Genomic DNA, 15,731 nt, shown 5'->3' on the forward strand with positions numbered 1-15,731 from the left:
ATCTATCCACCATTACATCTACCAAGTACTGAAAGCATAATTAAGTTGTAAAGTTGCACTTAAATCTATCCACCATTACATCTGCCAAGAACTGAAAGCATAAGCCACACAACTTCTGCTTTCTCATCCATTCACTGATATATATAGTGATAGCTGACTATACAGCCATTGCAACCTCGCTACTGTTAAGTGAATACAATTTCCAAACATGTAGTATAGTGGTTAAGACCCAGAAAATGAAGCACAGTGCTTCAGAGACTGCAATGATATTTGAAGCCGCTATGTTGTTTGAATCTTCCCTTATATTCAACAAAGTGATAACAGCACTAAAACAGCAGCTAACCCAGCCATGATTGCGTAGAACATCACTAAAAAGCGATCTCGGTAATTCTTCTCTATCTTCAAACGAGTAGGTGAGTAAAAATTTATCCAGGGTTTCACCATCTTAGTGCCACTACAAAAGTTTATGATGTGTTGACATAACATACAACAACATAAAGTAGGTGGAGTTGACAAGGCCACGATCACCATCATTTTAACAAGTGTAAAGTATGCACCATAATCAGTAGTTTCATATTCCATATCTATCACAGCATGGACAAATAAAGGCACCGAAAAAACAAGCAGCATTGTCGCAAATGTGCAGAAAACCAGTGATGCCGTGCAGATCTCCCAACTTGTAAAGGACCACCTCTCCCGTTTATCATCACCCATACCTGCCCAAAGGACCAAGAAATAATAATAATAATAATAATAATAATAATAACTAGTTACTAAAAAAAACGACAATGATCAAAAAGTATAATTATGTGGGCATGAGATCCCCCATCTGGATGAAGAGAAATTAATACAATTGAAAAAAAAAAAAAACGAAAGAAAAAAAACCCCTAATTTTAGCAATAAAAATCGTATACATCCATAAATCTCTTTCTCAATAATATATACGCATACATGTACATATAGGATATAGAGTTTACCAAGAGCTACCTATAATTCTATGATTCTATAAGACAATTAGCAGCAATTCACTGGATGTCTAAAGAAAAAGTATTTTCTAAAAATTATATACTTTTCCTAAAGAATATTTTCTTTAAATATGAATTTCCTAAAGCATACAAGTTTCTTTAAAAATACAAAATCTTTAAAATATGAGTTTCTTATAACTTATTGATATGATGGTAAGATTGGTGGGCATGAGAGCCCCCATCCGGATGAAGAGAAATTAATACTACTGGGGAAAAAGAAAAACCCTAATTTCAGGAATAAAAATCGTAAGTATACATAAATCTCTTTATTATATACGTATATATTTACATATAGTACATAGAATTTAACAAGAGCTAAACTATAATTCTATGATTCTATAAGACAATTAGCTGCAATTCACTGGATGCCTTGCACTTTACAAAATTAATTGTTTCTTTATGAAGAGAAAGGGGGGCGGTGAATCCAAATCTAACACGGAAATTAAAGGATAATAACTTTAAAAGTACAAGTATTGTAACTGATTGACCAATTATTCAATGCCATGCAAAAATCAAACCTTTACGAGAATACTTGTAAGGTACCAAAAGGTCCTTCCATTTAATGCCTTAGATGCTTTTCTTGCATTTGTATGTTTTATGCATGAGGAGAGATTGCTTTGTATTTGTAGGCGTGAATGGATGGAGAATGAGGAAAACAACAATAGAAACGTGAAATGGTTGTCAATGAAAACACCTATCAATATGTGTATGTTGTGATAGAAGAACACCAAGAAACAAAGTGAATTTCAAGTGAAAAGCAAAGCAATAGTTTGCATTATATCTCTCTTGTGTTCTATATATTTCTCCTACCTTTATAATATTTCCTTTGCTTTCCCTGTTTTGGTCAGACTTTTCCATTAATTGTCCATATTGTTTTGGCTAAAATTAATTGGTAGTGTGATGTGTGTTGCTGGTGAATAAATGGCAGTGCATGTAAACCCACCCTTTGTCAGACCAAATCCTAGAGTATGCAGCATACTACATACCGACTCTTGTTCTGTTTAGTGTTTACCACACACATATAGTGCTTTAGGTAGGACCCCTGACAGTTTCCCAATTGAGAAGGTTGATACACCTTCATTCGTTATTGGTATGTTTAATGGAGACCAAGAAGGCAAAAATCAAGAAGGTTATGTGGATAGTGTAAGGAGGATCTTAGGAGGATATGCTGTTTTTTTTTTTTTTTTTTTGTTAACCTAAGAGGTATTGCAGGTGGTCTAGTTTTGTTTTATCAAATGTGGATTGTAATGAATTTCAGATTTCTTGTGAAATTGATGGTAGCCCAGGGGTGGGTATTTGGTCCTTCATGGGCTCTATGCTTCCTGTGATGAGAAAATAAAGGCTAACAATGGGATTATTTGGCCTCTCTCTGATTAAAGTTCAACCCAAAAATGGATTCTAATGGGTGATTTTAATTTTATACTACACTTAGGAGATAAAGGGGGAGGGAATTCGAAACAAGGGTGGATGGTCAGGAGTTCAAAGAAATTTTTTGATTGTTACCACACTTTTGGATTTGTTCAATGGATGTCCATACACTTGGTGCAACGGAAGAGGTGAGTGTCGCACTATCAGTGCGCGGTTGGACAGAGCCCTTTGTACTCTGGAATGGTCTGGCAGTTTTCTACATTTGTTGTTTACATCATGTTCCAGTGAATGGTTCTGATCATCAGGCTCTCCCACTCGAGTTGAATAGAGGGTACCGGCTTTCAAGAAAATGTTTAATTTTGATGCTAGATGGATTAGAGAGAAGGATTTTCATGTTGTAGTGGGGCAGTGTTGGCAGTCTGATCCAGAACTGCAAAGAGTTGAAGATATGGGGTAACTCTAAATTGTCGAATTTTGGCACCAAGATTAAAGATATTTAGAAAAAGTTAGCTGCTGTAAATGTTCATCATCCAAACTTCAAAGAAGATAAAGGTGTAGATTAAAGATAAAGCTGCCTCTTTCAATTGGAATATGATTTGGGAAAGGCTTGGAGAGAAGAAGAGATGTTTTGGCTTCAAATATCTAGGGTGAGTTAGCTCCAGCATAGGGATAATAATACTAAATTTTTTCATCGGAAAACTCTCATCAGAAGGAAGAAAAATGCGATTATGGGACTAGAAGATTCGAATGGGCAGTGGTGTGTTTCTAAGTTGGGGATCAGAAACATTACAGTCATATTTCTCCATTATTTTCTCAGTGCTGCTGCTGATTTTCAAACTAATTTTTGGAGTCCGGTGCATCCAAGATAACTAATGAGATGAATGCAACGCTTCTCCAAGAAGCAACTGAAAAGGAATTGAAACTGGCACTTTGGTCTATGGGTCCTTACAAAGTCCCTGGCCCAGACGGTCTTACTCCTCTTTTCTTTCAAACCAATTGGAACACGGTCAAAGGTGATCTTCTTTTAGCTTTTCACTCCTTTCTAAATTCTGGTCATCTTCTTACCAAGATCGTTCTGATTACTAAAATTAAGAATCGTGTTAAAATGAATCAGTTTAGGCCCATTGCACTCTGAAACGTGGCTTACAAAAAATTTTCAACAGTTTTAGCCAAAAAAATGAAACCATGGTTGCAAACTTTGATGAGTGATAATCAAAGTGATTTTGTACCATTAAGACTTATACATGATAGTGAAATGATTGCACATGAAGTCTTGCACTATATCAAGTTTAGGAGAAACAATAAATTAAATTTCTTTGCTCTAAAGCTGATATGGCTAAAGCTTATGATTGTTGAGTGGGGTTTTATGGAAGAGATGATGTTAAGAATGGGCTTTAATGTTAAATGAGTGCAAATTATTATGAGTTGTGTTAAAAATGTATCTCTTACTCAGTTGTGATTAATGAAGAAGTAGGAAATTTAGTGCATCCTTAAAGGGGTCTCAGGCAAGGAGTCCCTTTATCTCCTTATTTGTTTTTTCTAGTGGTGGAATGTGATAATTCTAATTTTCAGCATTTTAGAATTTTTTGAAATTTCGTTAATGCAAGGGCATTTTTGTCTTTTCACTTTACCATCCGGGTTTGTGGTTGGGTCCAGTTACATTTCCTACATTTTAATTTATGTGGTGATGTAGCATTTGTATGGTGCAATTGTGTATTTGTGGTGTAATTAGAGACAAAAAAATAAAGAGAAAAGGAAAATAATTTCAAGTGGGGCCCACCACTAACTTATTTGGCCAAGAAATCTTCTTTTCTTTCTCATTTTCTTTCTCTTTCCCATATGCTCTCTCTCCCTCTCGGTTCCTTCTCTTTTTCTTTCATTTTGGAGACAAAAACTTTGAGGTTTGATTACTCAATCATCTTTCATCGGATTTAGGAACCGTTTGAGGCGAAACAAAGCTTGTAGCGAGCTCTACGCATCCATACTATCAATTTCCAGATTTGAGTCTTCCTTGGAGCTAGAATTTAGAGGACCTATTCCAGGGATTTCGGCTTGGATTGTGAGGTAGGGACATCTTAAGCCATGGAATCTTGCTCTATAATGAATCATGCTCCTCTATGTGTGTTATAGCATGTTTAATTATTGTTGATTTTGATTAAAATGATTTAATTGACAACATGCTAGTTATGTAAATGTGTATAACATGGTTGAATGAAAAGTATGTCTATGTGATGGGTGTTTACATTTTTTTTGAGGTTACTAACATGCTATAATGATGCCATGAGAACATGCTTATTTATTATTGTGCTAAGTTCCCATTTGTCATTATATTGAGATCATGACATGAGCCTACATCTCATTGGGTTGCATGAAAAAGGGAAGTGGTTGTCTTGAAATGAAAATGGGGATTTGGGAATGAATGTTTTGGAAAAAAAAAAAATTTGGTTTTGACAAACCCGGTCACTGCGGGGTTACCAACGGGCCGGAGGTTAATGTAGCCTAGGGAGGACTAGGGAGAGTACCCTAGCGTGGTTGAGCTATTCGGGCCCCTCGACGGCGCCACGGGGTCACCAAGGGCCTAGGGACGGTAGCCAATCCTCCTCTCGTCGCGGCGGGATTACCAAAGGGGGTTACATTAACTTTGAACGTGATGGTTTTGAGAGTGAAAACGGGGAGTGACTTTAGCATGCATTGCATCTCACTCCATTTGCATTTGTGTGTGATTGAATTCGACTTGTACTTGTAATTATTTTTCCCCTTGAATGCATATCCCCAATCTCCCATTGGCCTATGCTTTATTTGGATTCACTAGGACACAAGAATTGTGTCTTAAGTGTCACCTGCTGAGCTATATGCTCACCCCTATATATATATATATATATTTTTCAGGTCTTGGAAAGGAACTGGTGGATGACAACCCACCTCAAGCTTGAACGGCGTTAGAAGTCCACTTTTGTATCTTTGTATATTCCCCATTATTTTGTAAAACACTAGAAGTGCAAAGATGTATAATTATTTTGTGGAACTTTGTCATGTAATATAACTAAAGTATTGATGATGTTTTGGATGGGGATTTGATAGTATGCAACTTGTTGATGAATGGATGGATAATCCTAGTTTGAAGCATTGTCTAGATTAGTTGGTTGTATCATTATCTTTTGTTGCCGTGAATTCGGAATTTGAGCCATGACAGGTTAAAAATGCAATTAAACAGGTAGTGATAGGCCTATTTTTAGAGCAGGTCATGCCGAATTTTTTTTGTTTAAAAAGTATTAGTTTTGAGTCGTTACATGGAAGGAGGCTCTACGGACTGGGCAGTTGAATAGCGTTCGAATTTATAGCAACTCAATTCCCATTAGTCATCTTCCTTTTGCAGATGATGCTTTGCTATTTAGCAAAGCTAAAACTGAAGAAGCTGGTGTTTTGAAGGCTAAGCTCCATCAATATGAAAGACTTACAGGCCAACTAGTCAACTTTGAAAAATTTGCTTTATTTTTTCAGCCCAAAGGCTGATGGGAATGTCAAAAATAAGATCAGCAGTCTTTTGAGGATATCTGGATGGAATAACTATTATATTGGACTGCAGCGATGGTGGGTCAATCTAAGGTAAAATGTTTCAAGTTTATTGCAGAGAGAGTAGCAGCTAAGGCGAAAACACTTAAAGGCAAGCTTATGAGTAAAGCTGGTAGGGAATCTTTAATTAGATCAGTTTTCTCTTCTCTTCCTGCCTAATTTCATTATTGCTTCAAGCTTCCATCTTGCATCTGCGAAAATATTACCAGTTGTCTTTTAAACTTTTGGTGGAGTGGCAAAGAGAAATCTTCAAAAATGAAATGGATTAGTTGGCAAACTATGTGCACTCCAAAGAAATATGGAAGTCTTGGGTTTAAGGAGATTGAAGTGTTTAATATTGCTTTACTTTCTAAATTGGCGTGGAGGCTGGAACTTGAAGAGAATTCTCTTTTTTTTTTCAAGATTTTAAAATCTAAATACTTTCCTGATTATAAGTTCTTCTCATCTTTTTGTGGTGGTGGAGCTTCTTATATTTGGGGATGCATTTTTTCAACAAAGCAGGTTATTTCTCGGGTATACAACGGAGAATCTCTGACGGCAAGAAAGTGAATATATGAGAAGATAAATGGGTTCCATATTTCAGAATTAATCCTTCTAATAGTCCAGACAGGAGTTCGGCAAGTGTCTCTATGGTGGCTGATTTAATTAATCATGACTCACATGCATGGAAAGAAGATTTGGTGAAGCATGTATAATCACAGAGAAGCAAGTTCCATTCTTTATATACCATTGCAAGAATTTGAAGGCAAAGATGCTAAGGTTTGGGGTTTAACCCCAAATGTTAGATTTAACATTAAATCAACCTATAAATTAGCTCTCAGTCTTCATGGGAAGAGTAAGCTTAGAGCAGACCAACCTAGTACCACTAATGAAGCTATTAAGTCCACCGTGTGGCTAAGGTTGTGGAAAATTCATTGCACAAGGAAAATAAAAAATTTTCTCTGGCAATGTGCACATGAGAAGCTTTCTTATTTATAGAATCTTAAAAAGAGAGGCCTTGTAGACTCAGCTACTAGTGAGTTGTGTAATTCAACAGAGGAATCAATTTGTCATCTCCTATTTAAATGTCCAGTTGTTCAAGTTGTTTGGAGACTTAGTCCTTTGAGAGTGGAATGGCTTTTGTTAGACTACTCTTGTAACGACCCGGTCATTTGCCTCCCTTTCCTTTTTCCTGAAATTTTACGAATGAATTTTTTTCGTTTCATTTTCTTTTCTGAGCTCTATTTCGTGTCGCTTAGTGTCATCTCGAGTGCTTGGAATTGGTTTCTGAGACTCTTTCGTGTGGATTGACAACTTCCTTTGAGGACCAAGTCATTTCCGCATTTTTCATTTTTTTTTTTTACACTATTCATCTTTCGTCTTTTTCTCGGTTGTCACTTTGTTGGCATAACCTCGCTTTTCGTGTTCGGTTTTGCTTCCACTTTTGTATGCACCCATGATATATGATGTCTTAGAGACGTGTGTTTTTACTTTCCTAGAAATGCATGCCATTTGTGCACTTTCTTTCTTAGGGGTGTGGATGCACACATTCCATGGAATTTTCCTTTCTTTTGGGGTCACTAGTGTAATTACTAAAAGTAATTATTTTTCATCTTAGGGACCATTTTGTAATTTAATTTGGAAGATATTTTCAAAAAGGACCTTTTTGCAATTTTCAGAAAGTGTGACAAGTCATTGGTCCACTTGTTGACATTTGTGTGGAAATACTTTGATGTCTTGGATGATAACACATGGAGGGTGGAGATTCATCCACTTGTTGACCTAGAATTGGTGCACTTGTTGATTTGGATGGTTGACAAGTGTAGGCTTGAGATTAAGCCTAAGAAGGAGCCATTGATTTGTGACAAGTGTATGCTCCAAATTTAGTCTTGCAATTCCTTTTGTGCCACTTTGGGATTATGGTTTTAAAGAAGGGCTTTTGTGCAATTGACCAAACTAGTGTGTGTTGACCATGGTGTAAGACCACATAGTGAGTGGAGGATTTCTAATTCCTTCACCATATTCCATCACACATTATTTCTATCTTTTCCCTCTCTTGTAAAGAAAACCCTAGCCACCATTAGAGAAGCTTGATGCTTAAGCTTTGACCTTGATTTTGAGGGCCTTCCACTCACCTTAGACCATGAAGCTTGGAACACTTTTTGTTCCTCACACTCTCCTCTTCATAACCCTAGAAGGGTTTGCCATTTTGTGTTGATTTGCCTTGGATTCTAGAGAGACGCTTCTCTAGTGAGATAGGGGATGTTATAGGTTTATATTTTATTGTCTTGCATGCTTTTGATGCTTATACATGTTGTATGCATGTCTTTTATTAATTTGAGAAATTAATGATTGTTGTAACTTGCATATAACTCACTTTTGACTTGGTATATGGCATGGCCTTCACTTGATCTTTGTTATATATTTATTTGGGACCATTTGAATGAGTTTTCAAATCTAGAGAATTAATGAATTTAATTTGATTTAAATTCTAGTTAATTGTACCTTGCTTGTTTTCCATTTTTGACTAGATATATGGCATAGCCATGACTTAATCCTTGTTATATATTAATTTGAGATCATTTGAACAACTTTTGAAATCTAGAGATTTAATTAATTTAAATTAATTAAATCCCACATGATTATGTCTTGCTCCCTTTGTGAAATTAATGTGATATTTGCAATCACCATGGAATGGACATTCACATATATAAATTTGAGAATTTTTGGACAACTTTGATTTCTAGAGAAATTGATTAATTAGGTTAATTAATTTCCACTTAGTGTTCTAATGATATGGACATCTATTTCATGGGGCTTTTGCCTATTTATCATATATCATGACTTGTTGCAACTTAGCTCCATTAATGTAGTTAATGAACTTGCACCCTTACATTGGAATGGTTTAATTGTTCAAGAATTGTTAAGCAAATGATTGAATGATTAATTTTATACTAGTCATATACTTACATCAATGGATTCTATGTGCTATATTTATCTTGGTTGTAGTTTACATAGATGTACACTATGATTTCTTGACATTTCATATGCCATGATAGTTGATGAACTTAGGACATGACTTGTGTGTTCCAAAATCTTGGTTGTGCATGGAATGTGGCTTAATGCATTACTTGTATCTTGATACTATTTTGACTTGCACAAGTTGTTGATTTTGGAACTTGGGATATCAATCAAGAATTGACATGGCTATGATTTGGTTCTAGTACGGGGGAATGTCCCTCTACAACTATAGTGCGCACTAGGGGAAAGGTACCCATGGGTTAGTAACCCTAAAGTGATCTCAAGAGTACGGTTTTAATCTGGGCGATATCCGAGTTTCCACATTGGTTGATTTCACTCTTTAAATTTTAAGTTGTTATTCCTTGAAGATTTAAACTTATCGTGTATGTGAAATGCTCCAATCTTATTTCATTGCATAGATTTTATACTTCATTCGTGATTTACCTCCTTAAATTTCAAGTGTTGTATTCCTTGAAGATTTAAGACTCTTTTCGTTTTGTATGGAGTATTTCATTCTTGTTTAGTTGCATAGATTTGATGCCTTGTTATTGATTCCATGTGTGACTCTTTCGTGTTTCATGTAACATCCTATTCTTGTTTAGTTGCATAGATATTATGCCTAATTCTTGATTTCACATATGACTATTTTCGTGTTTCATGGAATGTTCCATCCTTGTTAATTGCATAGACATTATGCCTTGTTCTTGAATCCTTGTTTACTTGCATAGATATTATGCCTTATTCTTGAATCCGTGTTTAGTTTGCATAGATACTATGCCTTGTTCTTGAACCCTTGTATAACTCTTATCGTGTTAATCAGAATATCCTAATCTTGTTAATTGCATAGATATTGTGCCATATTCTTGATTTCGTGTACTAAACTTTTCGTGTCATGTGGAATGATTTAACTTGCTTAAATTGCATTGATAATGTGATTCTTGTATTCTAGTATCTTCTTGTCGTGTTGAATGAATATTTCTAAACCTTGCTTAATTCTATTGAAAATGCAAATCATGTTAATCCATGTTCAAGCATTCTTCTTGTCATGTTCCTTGATTATCCCAAACTTGACTCGTTTCATATTTGTATATATATCATGATTCTTGTTGATTAGATTCTAAGATAGCTTAGGATGCTCCCTGAGTCTCACTTTGACGTAGACATTTGGTAGCATGAGCCCCTTTAACATGTTTCACCTTAAGGTGATAAATTTGTAAAATGCTAGGTCGATGCATGCTCATCTCCTACGAGTAGCTTTATTGTAATACCCCTAATTTTAAAAAGGATATTCCTGGTATTTAATGGTATTTAATTTATTATTTAAGTGCATTTTATTTGATTATGTGCTTCATTGTTTTCTTTTGTGGTGATTTAATTTATTTAAATGATATTTATTTTTAGTTATTTGATTGGAATTACTTGTTAGTGTTTTAATTATTTAAGTGGCATTAATGGTTTAAGTGTAATTGGTTTAGTTATTTGATTGGAATTACTTGTTAGGGTTTTAATTATTTAATTGGCATTAATGGTTTAAGTGTAATTGGTTTAATTATTCTATGTGTGTCTTATTTTATGTGTGTCTTATTTGGTTTAATTGGGTTTACTAATTATTATTTTATTCAATTAGATTATTTGTTAAGTATTTAATGGTGAATAAAGTAATTAGGTAAATACATCTAACTAGGGTTTTAATTACTGTATAAATTAGGGTTTTATATTATAGCCGTCGTAGGTTTCTACGTTAATTGGATGGGCCGGTTAGGATTGTGAGTTGGACTTAAATGAACCTAGGGTTTAGGAAAACTCTATAAGTATAAGGTAGACGTCTGTGTAGGGTTTTTTTTAAACAAAGCACACGTTTTGTGGAAGTGGAGAAGGAAAAACGCAGTTTTTCACATTCTGCCAAGGTTTGATCAAAGCTCCGATCCTGCTTCGTCCGTAGTCCGATCGAGCTGAATTTCGGAGGAGAGGTTTACGACTCAGTGACGCACAATCTGAACAGTGGAGATCAGAGTTTGACCTCGGGAACAGTGATTCGTACTCGTGAACAGTAACTGGGTCGCACAGGTTTTTTCCATTCTGCCCAGATTTCATCAAACATCCGATCCCGCTTCGTCTGTGGTCCGATCGAGCTCAATTTTGGAGGAGAGGTTCACGACTCAGTGACGCACAATCTGAATGGTGAAGATCAGAGTTTAACCTCGGGAACAGTAACTGGGTCGCATAGGTTTTTTTTTCTATTCTGCCCAGATTTCATCAAACATCCGATCCTGCTTCGTCCGTGGTCCGATCGAGCTGAAATTTGGAGGATAGGTTCATGACTCAGTGTTGCATAATCTGAACGGTGGAGATCAGATTTTGAGTTCGGGAATAGTGTTTCGTACCTGTGAACAGTAACCGGGTTTTGGAACTCGCCGGGATTTTTTAAGAAGACGACGTTGAAACTTTGAACAAAAGTTTCTGAGGCAAGATTATATCCTTACTCTTTCCCTTAGGCTTCATACTCTTTGAACTCTTAAATGATTTCAGGATTAATGAAGATTAAACCAAACTAAAATGATATCTGTTTTGCTATGAAACTGGTAGTTACAATAGTGTTGTATGCTTGTTCAACCTAGACTAAGCATGTTTGTGGATGTATTGTGGTTCTGTGGTTCACGTTTTTCCTTACCAATGCTAGTATAAATTATTGGAAGGATGGGTCTAGATGATAGCTATCTTAACTTCTGTAATAGCAACTGTTGAAACTTAAATGCTAGGAGGATTTGAGTTTAACACTAGATCGGTTTTGTGGAACACTATAATTTGAGCATGTCTACATACATACTGTGAATATTGTTTTGATGCTTACATTATCACAGTTAGTATCAACTGTGGAGGTTAGGATTTTGTGATACATACCCTACATATCTGTATGTCATTTGTAAGGTGTTAAATGGAAGTTTTAATTAATTCTGTCTTTATATCAGACTAGAGGGAACAACTTAAATTGGGCATGTATATGTTGTTGTTGTGACCCTGGTTATCAATGTTTATTTTATCACTGCTAACATTGAATGTTGGATGTTGGAATTTAGTTGATATATACTTGATTTATTGATATTATTGACTACTAGAGGATTGGAAAGTAGGCACCGGTATGGGACGGTGGCATACTAAGGATGAGTTTGGTTTTTAAAACAATACCATTACCCACCTACTTGGAATAAGGATGGGATTAACTAAAAGTTAAGTCCCGTGGATTTGTAATGTCATGGCAACTACTTGTTGAGCGGCAATACCAGGGATTTTGGATGGATTTTATATATGTACTGTTATGGTGCCTCGGTATGAGCTTGAGCCTCAGGACCGATGGCTAGGGAGCGTATATGCATCAGGATATGTAGCTGGCTACGATGGTTGGAGGTGTACCCTGTTTAGGTATAGGTACATATGCCCACTTCGTGTGCGTTTTAGCATGTTACCTTTATTCAGGTTGAGACCGGCCTGTAGTCCAGTGAGAGTCCTTTAGTGTGACTATATATATATATTTACGGACTATTAGCTATTGTTGAATTGTTTAGGATGTACATGCGTATCGGACCTCTGTTTGGATTGTAGTAGTATAGAACTTGCGCATGGGCCTGACCCACTTCTATTTTTCAGGTACACGACAGTTCCAGGCTTAGACGTGTTCGTGCTGAGCAGAGGTCTCTAATCACTCTTCCGACGATGTAGGGCTCTCTCTATAGTTTTATTTCTGGAAGTTTATTACAGTTGTTCTATCTTTCGTTTGGATGTTTAATAGGGGTCCACTAGAGATGGATTCCCAAGTTGTAAACTGATGGAGTTTTGGAGTTTGGGTTTGATGGATTTTAATAATTATAATATTTTGCGGATTCTATTTTTAGTTCCTTCCAGCTTTAATTTCATTTCTTAATTTATTTTGTATTCCGTGTTCACTATAAAATATTAATTGTTTGATATTCCTTCGGGTTTGGGCCTGGGCCTGATCAACCCGTGTCTCGGATCCGAGGGGTATCTCATTTATGTTGCTCACCCCTACGATACTGGGACATATTTTAGGTACGAAGACTTGGTTCATGACATTTAGCATTCCTTGGGTGGTTTGGAGACTTGAAGTCCTTTTAAATGCATTCTTGATCACATACAAGTGTTAGCATGCTTAAGTCCAGTTTTTGAATTGTATTGTGTAAGTAGGCCAAAATGTCATTTTTTTTACCTTTGACTTGTAATATGTGCTTAAGCACACTTTTTGGCACTCATTCGATGTATATGATATATGGCTGAGGGCCAAACTTCATTTGAAATCCTTGCGTATTGAAAAATGTATAAATTTGTCTCTAATGTGAATGCTATGAAAATCATGTGAATTACCATGTCATTTTTGCACTGGAGTGTACATCGAGTGTGTAATTCATCATTTAGTATCCATTTACCATGTATGAGATGTGGCAAAGGGCCAAACACCAATTTGTCTTCACTTTTGCATTTTAGTCTCATACATTGCATTTTGGGCCAAAATAATTAAAACCGAGCCTTTAAGGGTTCGTTTTCAAATCGGGAGGTGCAAAGTGTGTTCCGGCACCTCCACTAGGTCTCATTAGTCATGTTTGAAGTGTGGCCAAGGGCCAAACAGTCGTTTGAAATCATTTCCTAATTTTGGTTTTCAAAATATCCATTTCAAATTCATTTTCGCCTTTTTGGCCGTTGGGGGGTCGGATTTTAACTCGACCATTTCTGGGAGCCACGGACCATTCCCGCATGCTCAAAATCACTTATTACATTTGCGTGCATATTCGTTTTAGCCTAAAAATGCATTTGAGGTCAAATGCATACTTGAGGCAAAGTTGCATTTTCGCTGCTATGAGCCTAATCTAATCTAAGGGCATTTTGGGATTTTCACATGAAAAATAAAGTTTTCTTTTGGCATGGTTGGCTAGAAAACATAATTTTGAGGGTATTTTATTCTTTGTGTTTTTTTCAAAAAGGCCCAGAAAGTCCTCAAAATCACATTTCAAACTCAGATTTCTGCTAAGCTTTTAGCAGTTCGAGCGCTCTAAAGGGGGTTCGAGCGCTCTAACTTTGGGCAGAACTCTCGGGGCAATTTTCGAGCACTCGAAGCCCTTGCTCGAGCGCTCGAGGTACTGTTCACGGGTGTATGTGTGTCTTGGTTCAGCACTGCACCTCCGACTTCAAATTATCATATCTTCTTCGTTTTAATTCCGAATCAGGTGATTCTTGAGTCTAAATTGACCGCGTTGAAGTAAGCTTTCCAATGGTACCAATTTTAGATTCATATTATTCTTTTAGCTCAAGATATTCAAGTTTTAGTAAGGTAGTGTCTATTTTTGGTTCGAACCGGGATAGGGTTTCCCTTCATTCGACTTCAGAACTTGATATCTTTGCCGTCCGGACTTCGAATCAAGTGATTCTTGAGTCTATCTTTATTAATTTTTTGTTGTCTTTCCAACGGTATGCACGGTAACACCCATTTCAGTGTGGAATGACCATTTTGTCCCTAGGTTCATTCCTATCCGTTTTTGAAACGTTGCTTCTGCATTTTCTTCCTTTGGGTTTCGTGACTTCGTTGAGGGCCACATTGGTGTCTTAGAGGAGTGTTATATCTCTAGAGACCATTGTTCTATCTTTTGCTTCTGTATTTTGGATTCGTTTTGGGTCATCACAGGACACACTGGGTTGAAAAATTCAGGGTCGTCACAACTCTTGAATTCAAAAATGGAATTGGTTATATGATTTATGGAAATATGTTCCTGACCAAAATAAAATAAGCCGTTTAGTCTTGCTTCTTTTATTTGTTGGCAAGTGTGGAAAGATCGTTCAATGGGATTACGTGGAATCCGGTGTTGATTAGGGAACAAGCCGTCCATTATTTTCAAGAATATTGGGATGTAGTTATGGAACCCATAGTTCACAAGATGGATTCAGATTCATCAGTAGCTCCCACATCAGGTTGGGTTGGATTGCTCCGGTGGTAAGGAAGACTAAAGTTGAACATGGATGGAGCCTTTCATGATCTATCTAAAACATATAGTGGTGGAGTAGTGTTGAGAACTCATAGAGGTTGTCCTGTTTGTATTGCTTCTTTTTTCTTCTCTACAGTTGCTAGTGCTGAGGTTGGTGAAGCTTTAGTTCTGAGAGAAGGTTTGAAAGTTCTGGCAAATTGGGGTTATGACAAAGTGGTCATTGAATGTGACTACTTAAATATTATTAAGTTCCATCCTTCAGACCCTTTATCTATAGTAATTATACACGACATTGAATAACTGATATCTAATTTCCCTCACTTCCACTTGGTATATGGACTTCTAGAGATTATAACAAAGCGGCTGATTCTGTGAGCAGATGGGCGTTATGAGAAAAAACCATTGACCTCCACAATGACCTTGGAAATATATCTATAAAGACTGAAACTTAAAAAAAATTTCAATACATGGAAAAGAAGACCCATATCACTGTTTCTCACATCTAAAAAAAAAAAAAAAAAAAAGATAGATAGACAGAAACAATAGAAGTAATCAAAAGTTTGAGAAAATACGAACCTTTCGAACGCTTTAGAATCTGGAGAATGAGAGAAGGGTTTCTAGGGTTTGTGGTGTTTGGAGGGTTTGTGGTGATATAAAAATATGAAAGTGGGTATATATATTCAGTATACACCAAACGGCACCGTTTTAGTCCTATTCTCTTAAAAATAAATAAATAAATTGATAATTTATGATTCTATCTCTCCCAAAAATTTTGAGC

At 36.2% G+C, this 15,731-nt stretch overlaps 1 long non-coding RNA gene across 1 annotated transcript; it reads left to right on the top strand.

The window, feature by feature from the left end:
- The first annotated feature begins 4,026 nt into the window (after nucleotides 1–4,026).
- LOC132314874 (uncharacterized) lies at nucleotides 4,027–5,476 on the top strand. Its single transcript, XR_009483534.1, has 2 exons — nucleotides 4,027–4,457; nucleotides 5,283–5,476. It is a non-coding gene; the product is annotated as an uncharacterized LOC132314874 (long non-coding RNA).
- The last annotated feature ends 10,255 nt before the right edge of the window (nucleotides 5,477–15,731 follow it).

Source organism: Cornus florida, unplaced genomic scaffold, assembly GCF_030987335.1.
Source record: "Cornus florida cultivar Cherokee Brave unplaced genomic scaffold, ASM3098733v1 CherokeeBrave_3.0.0_Hap2_Chr06, whole genome shotgun sequence".
NCBI classification, from domain to species: domain Eukaryota; kingdom Viridiplantae; phylum Streptophyta; class Magnoliopsida; order Cornales; family Cornaceae; genus Cornus; species Cornus florida.